A 9358-nucleotide genomic window follows, 5' to 3' on the forward strand; every position below is an offset into this window, starting at 1 on the left:
GGCCTAATGCTTCCCCAGCCCCCTTAACTTGTCCAAATTGGTCATTTTACCCCCTCAACTCAGCGAATGTCCTATTTACCCCCTTAACTCCATGAAAGTGGTATTTATCACCCCCTCAACTTGTCCATTTATTTCCCCAACTCATAGAATGTTCTATTTACCCCATTTAACTCCATCAAAGTGGTATTTTTCACCCCTTACAATCCATTATCGAAGCCTAAATTGATAACTTTTTTAAACGTTAAACCTATATTTATGCTATTTTGTAAGTGGAACCTAAATTGATACTTCTCCAAAAATCAGAGGCCTATTTTGGTACATTATCCCTACATATAATGTATTTAACTTGTTTATACTAATGTTCTTGTTATTTGTATTTTTTATTCGTTCTTTCTCTTTTCAAATTTTTTTACTACTATAAAGGGATAAGAAATACCATTTTTATGGAAGTAAGAGGGTAAATAGGATCATAAGTGGTGAGAAATACCATTTTTATGGAGTTAAGGGGCCAAATAGGATATTCGATGAGTTGAGAAGGGGTAAAATAACAAATCTGGACAAGTTAAGGGGGTGAGAAATACCATTTTTATGGAGTTAAGGAGGTAAATAGGACATTCGATGAGTTGAAGGGGTAAAATGACTAATTTGAACAAGTTAAGGGGGTTGGAGAAGCATTAAGCTTTTTAATTTTAGTGGACATACATGAAAATTGATAAAATCCAGTCTATCAATGTAATTTATCTTATATTTGTGGTATTGGCTCAAATGGAAGCCAACGTTGTAAATTCTTTAAATTCTTGCACATTAGTAGTGTGTTAGAGAAATTTCGCTTCAACACCCTAAACCCAATCTATGTGCTCCTAACTCGAGAATTTATTCCGATTTTCCATGTTAGGTTTGATATGCATTTTTTTAATCCTTGTCCGTCTTTGGGCTGCCTAGGCGACGCTTGTAAATTCTTCAAATTCTTGCACATTAGCAGTGTGTAAGAGAACTTCTGTTTCAACTCTCTAAACCCAATTGCTTCTGATTATTATTTTCTCTTTAACACATTTCTTTTATATAAGCTCTAACTAATGAAAACATGCGACACTTTATCAATGAGCAGTCAGAAGCTCTGTCCTAATAACTAATAGCGAGCGCGTCTTTCCGAATCAGTATTAAGATCAGGAGACTACTGTAATCGTTCTCTTGAACTTGACTCTGATTCCGAGTTTCGCCTCCGTGCTAGGCAAAATATAAAAAGCCATGAGTAAGAAAAAATTGGTTATAACTAACCAATAGTTCCATTCACCTCCCGTTTGAAATTAATATTATCTCACAAGGAACCAACACAGTTATGGTCATCCAAGTTGACCACAAACTGCTCTCCCAGACCATTGATCTCAACTATTAGTCCCCTGAAAGTGTTGCTTGAAAATGTCTAGTCCAGTCTTTGTTTGTCTTTAGGCTTTGATTGAATGAGAGGTTTTGAAGGGTAATTAAAGGGAGGATAGGGAAAGGTAGGGAATAGGAAGGAGGGGGAGAGAGGGTATTACCCTTACCCTTGTTTGGGAGAAAGGTAAGGGTACATCAAAACCCTTCCAAACCCACCGATTTGGTGGGTTGAAAATCTATTAAAAACTTATTGATTTTGAACCCTTCAAAACCTTTCATTAACCATTCAAAACCCTTACCCTCATATTTTTTTAATCTTCCAAACAAGGGTTTCCACTAACCCTTCCCTACCATCCCTTTAATCACCCTTCAAAACCTCTCATCCAATCAAAGCCTTAATTTCTTCAAAACTTTGAGACACCGTCTTATGTTGCTCCTTCTCATCAAATATGTTATACATTATGCTTATTCCATTGTCTGTTGTATAAAGAATGTATTTCCTGAAGCATTCGTTGAAGCTTATTCAACAACACATCATATTGAGCCTTATAACATTATACACAACATACCTTTTATATCATTTATACAAGTCACTTAGACATTTATACACATAAAATACCTATCAGAGAAACACGCTCTAGAGCAATGTTTCTTTGGTCTCAGTCTTAACCATTCCGTAACTTCAAGTGATTTCTCATCTATCTTTTTAAGCCATTCCATGTTTGTCCATGTATGGAGCTCTTGTTGCATTCTAGATATTTCAACTCTTTCCCTTTAAATTTAGTTCTGAAATTTGTGTACATGTGGTGTAACACGCATCCTATGTTCAGCATCAAAATAATGACCATTCATGCCAATTAATTTCTCATAAAATATCTTAATTTCCCCCAATTAATCCTCGTAATTGCATCAAAATAATGACCATTCATGCCAACCAAACAAATAACTGCGATCAATTTCCAGCAACAAAACAAAACAACACAAAATATACATACAAATGTTAATTTAATCAGTCATGTATCTAGAGATATTAGTCTTCCATGGTCTTTCTTTTTTTTTTAATGTCATATTCTTAAGCACCTCCTAAAAAAGTCATATACACATGTTATTCGCATTAAATCTATCATGTGTGTCCAAAAACCTCGCTCTTGATTGAACTTTAATTGATTTCAATTTGTTCAAATTTCCAAAAGAAAAAGGCAATAATAAAAGATGTGAATTCTCTGGTATTTAATTTGTAAGAGTAATAATTAGGGGAAAAAACATCTTTTAATCTAAATGTTGTAATTTTCTAATTGAAACGGCTTTAAAAATCATTTAAAAAAATTGGCAGTTTGAGTCCAACCCGCTTTCTTAAACAGTTTTTCACCAAACACCGTTATTTAAAATTTGGTTAGTCAAATCTCTAAAAATAGTCTAAACATTTAATTTTTACCTCAAATTTTTATTTAGAAAAAAAAGTAAAATGAAATTTGAATATTTTTCAAAATAACAAGTAAAATGAACGGGAAAGTATACCATTATCATCACTTAGTGGCTTCACGATAATAGTTTTGTTTGGCAAATAGCTATTAGTTGATTACATTAGTTGTTAGCTTATTACCTTTTCAGTTAGCTGATTTGACTAGCTGTTTGTATAAACTTGTTTGGTAAAACTGAATTGATTGCTAATAGTTGTTTGTGTAGAATGACAAATAAGGACATTGATATTTTATAAGTATTATTTTCTTTTTTTAATAATTCATATGTTTAATTTCATTAAAAAAAATGGCATATTTACATAATATAACTTAGATTTTTATAATACATAAAAATATATTCAAACAATGACATTATTCTTAAGTTTTTACCAATAAAAGTAAGATTTTCGGATCATGAATGTTTAATAAAAAAAATTAGAATTAGATTGTTAATATTTTGGATATTATATAGTAATAAGTTTTCTGATATATACTAATTAATTTAGAATTTAATATTTTACTAAAACAAAAACCTAATATTTTTTATATTTTTCTCAAAGTTTCCAATAATAATTAGTTTCATTATTAATTTGAATTTATATAATTTTGAATAAAAATATAATTTCCAAAATCATAATAGTAAATTTAGATTTATTAATTAACATTTACCACTAAAATATAGTTAGATGAATATGTTTAATGTTTTATTTTTTTAAGGAAAAATTAACATTTGTTCAAGTAAATGGTAATAATTAGGGTAAAAATGTCATTCAAAAAATATTGAAAAAGCTCTTAAAAGTAGCTTTTTCAAAATTAGAAGTTTTATCTAAAAAGCTTTTTCAAACCTCTCTTTACCAAACACCACCATTAGAGGTTTGACTAGTCAAAACCTCTAATTTTACCTCAAACCTCTCTTTACCAAATAGGACTTAGATCTTTAACATGATTATGTACATAAATTATTAATAAATGAAGAAAAAAATAATACATTCTCAATTTTATGAAAAAATGAAAGGAAATATTTAATTGATTTGGAAAATAATTAATTTCCAAACACTCAAAACATGAGTTTTTGCTTTTTGGACCCTAAATTTATATTTTCAAAGTCTCTTTCATTCTCAATTTTATTAAAAACAATTGGAAGGATATAATTAATTACTTTAGGAAATAATTAATTTCCAAATACTCAAAATATTGGTTTTTAACTTTTTGGACCCCAATTTTAAATATTCAAAAGTCTTTTTTTTTCTCTCTCATTCTTTTTATCTCACTATTTATATCATGCCCCTTCTCCTTTCATTCACCAACATAAAAGCTCTAGTAAAACTCTAACCCTAAATTCTTTTATCCTTTCACCGCCGATAACATGGCCAAGAAGAAGATTAATAATAACCTTAAACAAAATCAAACCCCAACCATGGTCGATCAACACGCCATGGATGACGGTCAGAGTTTCGAGATTCAAAACTTGAAGTCACTCAACAGTGTGATTCTCAAAGAGATTATTATGCGCCGTCAGCAAGTCAAATCTTTGAAACAGGTCAATCAGAGTTTGGAGATTCAACTGGAGGAGATGATAAAAATCTATGCAGAATTCTGTTGCAAAATTACTAAACATAAGAGCTTCTTAATCATTGTTTCATCTGCGGTAGTATTTTTGTTTGCATTATGTGTTGCGTATATTGCTAGGTGTCAATGAGTTTTATATGGTAAGTTTATAATCTTTTACTGTTTCTAGACAAGTTTCTTATGGGTGGTAGATTAAGTAACTACATAATTGAAAATGCAAATTAAAACTCATATATTTGAGATGATGTAAAGAATAAATGATACTGGTTGTTCAGTTGTGCTTAATAATGTCTCGATTCAAAATTTTGAATGCTAGAATTATTAGGATAAATCAGATTTGTATTTTTATATTTTCATATTTGCTAATCAATAAATTATTAACACGATTGTGACACGAAAGTTTTTGGATTGGATTTGGATTTACTCTTATTAACACGAATCCGTAAATGACACAACACGAACACGAAATTGTCAAATCTATATATATATATATTACTTTTTATTCACGAGAAACCACCACAAACAATCCATGTCAGTGAATCAGCATTTCAATTTGGGTTATCACCTCGGCCATTGAAGGGCGATTATCAGGATTCTGATCAGTCCAACTGAATGCTAACTCCAAAAGCTGAAGCATAAGTTCCTCTAAGTTCCCACATTGAAGGATCTCAACATCGAACACTTCTGAAGTCCATTCATCGTTCACAGCAGATAAAATCCATCTCGGAAGGTCTAGTCCCTCATCTTTCAAGTGAGTTTTGTCGGGATCTTTTCCGGTGAGCAACTCCAAGAACAGTACACCATAGCTATGCACATCTGCTTTCTGGGATACTTTAGAATTAAATGTCACCTCTTGGGCAAGATAACCATTTCTAACACGGTTAAAAGTAGGGTTCCATCCAGCGAATTGGGCGAGTCCATAATCAGCGACACAAGCTTCGAAGGTTGAAGTAAGGAGTACATTTGATGACTTGATACTTCCATGAGACGTCGAATGGCCCTGAGAGTAAGGGTGTCGAAATGAATTATTGTGTTATAATCGTGTTATATGATATAATGATAATCGTTTCGAACAGATTGTTTATGTAAATCCCGTTTCGTGTGGGAAATTGAGAGCTCTACCTGAGAGTGAAGGTGTGCAATTGCTCTAGCAGCTCCAAGGGCAATGCGGATCCTGGTATCCCAATTCAATGGAGTTCTATTTGCACCTCTGTTTCCTGCACTTGATGCAAAATGGCATGAGAAATATATTATTTTATTTTCTCTCTCATTCACATCACTTTTGACAACTTTTTTTTTAAAAAAATCGCAATGCTAAGCAACTCTAAAAATTGACACAGTAGTACCACAAATCATTATTTTATATATAATTTATTTTAATAATAAACATTGCCATAAAATTCCATCAATAGTACACAACTAAATTATTTTTTATATTAAAAAAGAAAAAGTAAGGGTGCCAAAAATTGGCAACATTGCCATAATCATTTAAGCAACATTTGTTACTCCAATGCAAGACACTCTTTCAAGCACCCTCCATATCATCAAACACCCTTCCAAACACCTTGCATGAGAGATGCTCTTAGAAAAACTTATATTAATTTTTTCTACAAAAAAAATAGCCTAACTTTCAAATTAATTCCAAAATAACCCTATTTTTCAATTTAATTTTAAAAATAACCATAACTATCAATTTTTATCGGTATTTACTAAACACTTATCAGTTTTTCCTCACGATATTTTCACCCACATCAGGTTCAGCTGGTCACATCAATGCCAAACTGGCTCTTAAGATAGAGGTGGCGATAACGTTTAACTCCTAAGTCCTACGTGGTAAAGTAAGCAGTAGTGACATGAAACTTTTTGGACTTAATACATCAAGGACCTTGTAATCGGCCAAATAATCAATTTTTTCGGTCGAACTTTGGAGATGTCTCATTATCCTTTGAACTTGCTAAAAGTGACATATTAGCTCATATAAACTTGCTCAAAGTGGCTTATGGGCCTTCTGAACTTGTTTAAAGTAAAATGCGTTTCAACTTGTCTAAAACCTCCACTTATTTTGCCGAGTAGGAGTTAGGGGGTGAATCATATCATTTTAAACAAACTCAAAACTTTAACGAGACATCTCTAAAATTCATGGTACAATTAGATTATTTGCCAATTAAAAGGGTTGATGTATTAAGACAAATTTTCAGGTTGGATCAGGTTCACTCATTGAACACTAACCCATAGTCAACACTACACAAACACGATCCACTTACACGAAGAACACTAACCCATAGTTGACACTAAAAAAAACACGATCCACTTACACGAAAAACACTAACCCATAGTCGACACTACACAGACACGATCCACTTACACGAAAAACACTAACCCATAGTCGACACTACACAGACACGATCCACTTACACGAAAAACACTAACCCATAGTCGACACTACACAGACACGATCCACTTACACGAAGAACACTAACTAGTAACTCATAGTCGACAATACGCAAACACGGTCCACTTATACAAAGAACACTTACCCAGAATCGACACTACACAAACACTATCCACTTACACGAACTGCCACCAAAAAAAAGAACAGCAATTATAGAAAATTGACAACATGATTGAAGACAATAAAACACTAACCATGTAAAAGAGCAGATAAGCTTCCCATAGGCATGTAATCATGAACAAGAAGTTTTTCATCCTTGCTATAAAAAGAAGCTCTTAAAGGCAGCAAATTCTCATGGTTTATCTTCTCAATACCATTGTCGTTCCCTCATTCTTTTCACAACCACTCTATTTCCTGTATCTAAAAAAGCCTTATAAGTTGTCCCAAAACCCCCCTTCGAAATCAACTCTGCAGAAGCACTCAACAAATCTTCCAAATTCAACTCCAAAACACTACTCCTAGCCATCCTCAATCTATTCCTACCTGTACCTCTGAAAGAACCAGCGGTTGCTGCAGCACTATCAATATCAGCCATGGAAATCTCACTAGCATCTTTAACTTGAACCCCTCCTTGTTTAATCCTCTTTTTTTGACACAAACACCCAATAAAACAGCTAATCATAATCCCTACAATAGCTCCACTAGACAATTTATCATTATCCCCAATTGAACTACTATTGCAAGGTAACAAGGGTTTCCCACAAAGAGAATTGCCTTCAAACGAATTCACAGGGTTACTAGATAGGGTTTCAGGGATAGAACCAGTTAAATTGTTAAATGAAACATTGAATTGATGAAGAAATCCCAAATTCAATTCAGGAATTGAACCATTGAGCTGGTTTCGATCTAAGCAAAGAGTTGCTAACCTCTTCAATTTGTTAAAATTGGGTGAAATAACACCACTGAAGTTATTAAAACCCAGATTAAGCCTAACCAGATTCTGCAAATTGAACAAACATTCAGGAATTTCCCCGGAAAATAAGTTCCCCTGCAAGTATAAATTGCGTAAAGAAGCTAGATTACCAATTTCAGCAGGGATTGGACCAGAGAAGGCGTTGAATCGGAGAGACAGAGTTCGTAGCTCTGTTATATTTCCAAGAGCTATCGGAAGTTTGCCGGAGAGAGACATACCAGGGAGGCGTAACTCGACGACTCTGTTTGATTGACAAGTAACGCCGGTCCAATTGCAGGGGGTTTCGTCGGAAATGTTCCATCGGAGGAGGAATCGACCGCCGGCTGTTGCGTGTAGAGCTAAAAGGGCAGTTCTATCTGATGCTAGATCTGAGTGGACAATGGAGGAAGAATCCAGGAAGAAGATGATGGAAAGAAAAGGAAGTAACAAGAGGTTTCTGGATTGTGACTTCATTTTTGGTTATCAAATATGAAAACCAACTGCTACTTCTTGATGGCGGTTATCTTCAATATTTGATAACAAAAAAAAAGTCAACGTTAGTTTTGACTTTTTTTGATCGATATGTCAGTTTCGACTTTGGATACATGTTTGTATGGTAATGGCTCAAATGGAAGCGAGCCTTGTAAAATTCTTCAAATTCGTGCACCTTAGGATGTGTAAGAACGCAACCTCATTCATCAGATACACAACTTTTGTAAATTACTATGAAGATCTTTTTCTTTTTCCTACTGGATTAGATTTGTTGTGTTTATATACTTCATCTGATTTTTTTATTCGTTTAAATTATATTTGTTTTCTATTATTTTTTCCGTTTATATTTTTTTCAAATTTAGCACGAGCAAAAACGGTTTATGTTATTCGTGGATCAATGGATCTAAGTGGTTGTTACAAAAGAAATGATTCCATAAAAAAAAGAGTGTGTAAGAGAAATTCCGCTCAACCCCCTAGATCCAATCTATGTGTCCGTACTCAAGAATTCGTTCCGATTTTCTATATTAGGTGTTATCTCTGATTCATTCGGATATCTTGTAGAACAAACAGTCATAGAGAAATCGTAGTCCGGCGAATCCGCTCTGATGTCTAAGTAAACAAGGGTTGTAAGAGTTGAAGGCCATGAATTGCTTGTGAGATAGTGATATTAATGTACCTTTAGGTTATATATGTCTATTTATAGTGTTTCTATCGAATCTCTCTCTTCTAGAAATCATTCCTTTATTAGGAATCCTCCTTCTATTAGGAGAAGTCTTATTCTAAGAGAAGTCTTCTGATGGTCTCAACTAGCTGGCAAGAGGGTTTTCCTTAATGGAAAACGGTTTCTGAAAGTCTGTCGAGTCTGAAGGCTTCTATTCTTCTCACTTTACATTTACCATAATTCGTAGCTTTCTTTACTTTTGCGTCATTTTCCCTAACCAGTTCATCTTTTCCAGTAAGTTCATTTTCGTCCCATTTTTTCTGCTATTTTCTTTATGTTACTTGTCATTGGTCGAAAGAAACCTAGCATTGAGGAGGCTTCCAATCCTGATTCTAAGAAACCTATAATCCACAAGCCTAAAAAATACGGACAACCTTCATCTCTAGATGAAGTTT

At 33.5% G+C, this 9358-nt stretch overlaps 1 pseudogene; it reads right to left on the reverse strand.

Annotated features, from left to right (window-relative positions):
* Positions 1 to 4874: 4874 nt before the first annotated feature.
* On the reverse strand, positions 4875 to 8394 carry LOC136211073 (probable inactive receptor kinase At1g48480; annotated as a pseudogene).
* Positions 8395 to 9358: the final 964 nt, after the last annotated feature.

The sequence above is a fragment of the Euphorbia lathyris genome, chromosome 1 (genome assembly GCF_963576675.1).
Source record: "Euphorbia lathyris chromosome 1, ddEupLath1.1, whole genome shotgun sequence".
Classification (NCBI taxonomy): Eukaryota; Viridiplantae; Streptophyta; class Magnoliopsida; order Malpighiales; family Euphorbiaceae; genus Euphorbia; species Euphorbia lathyris.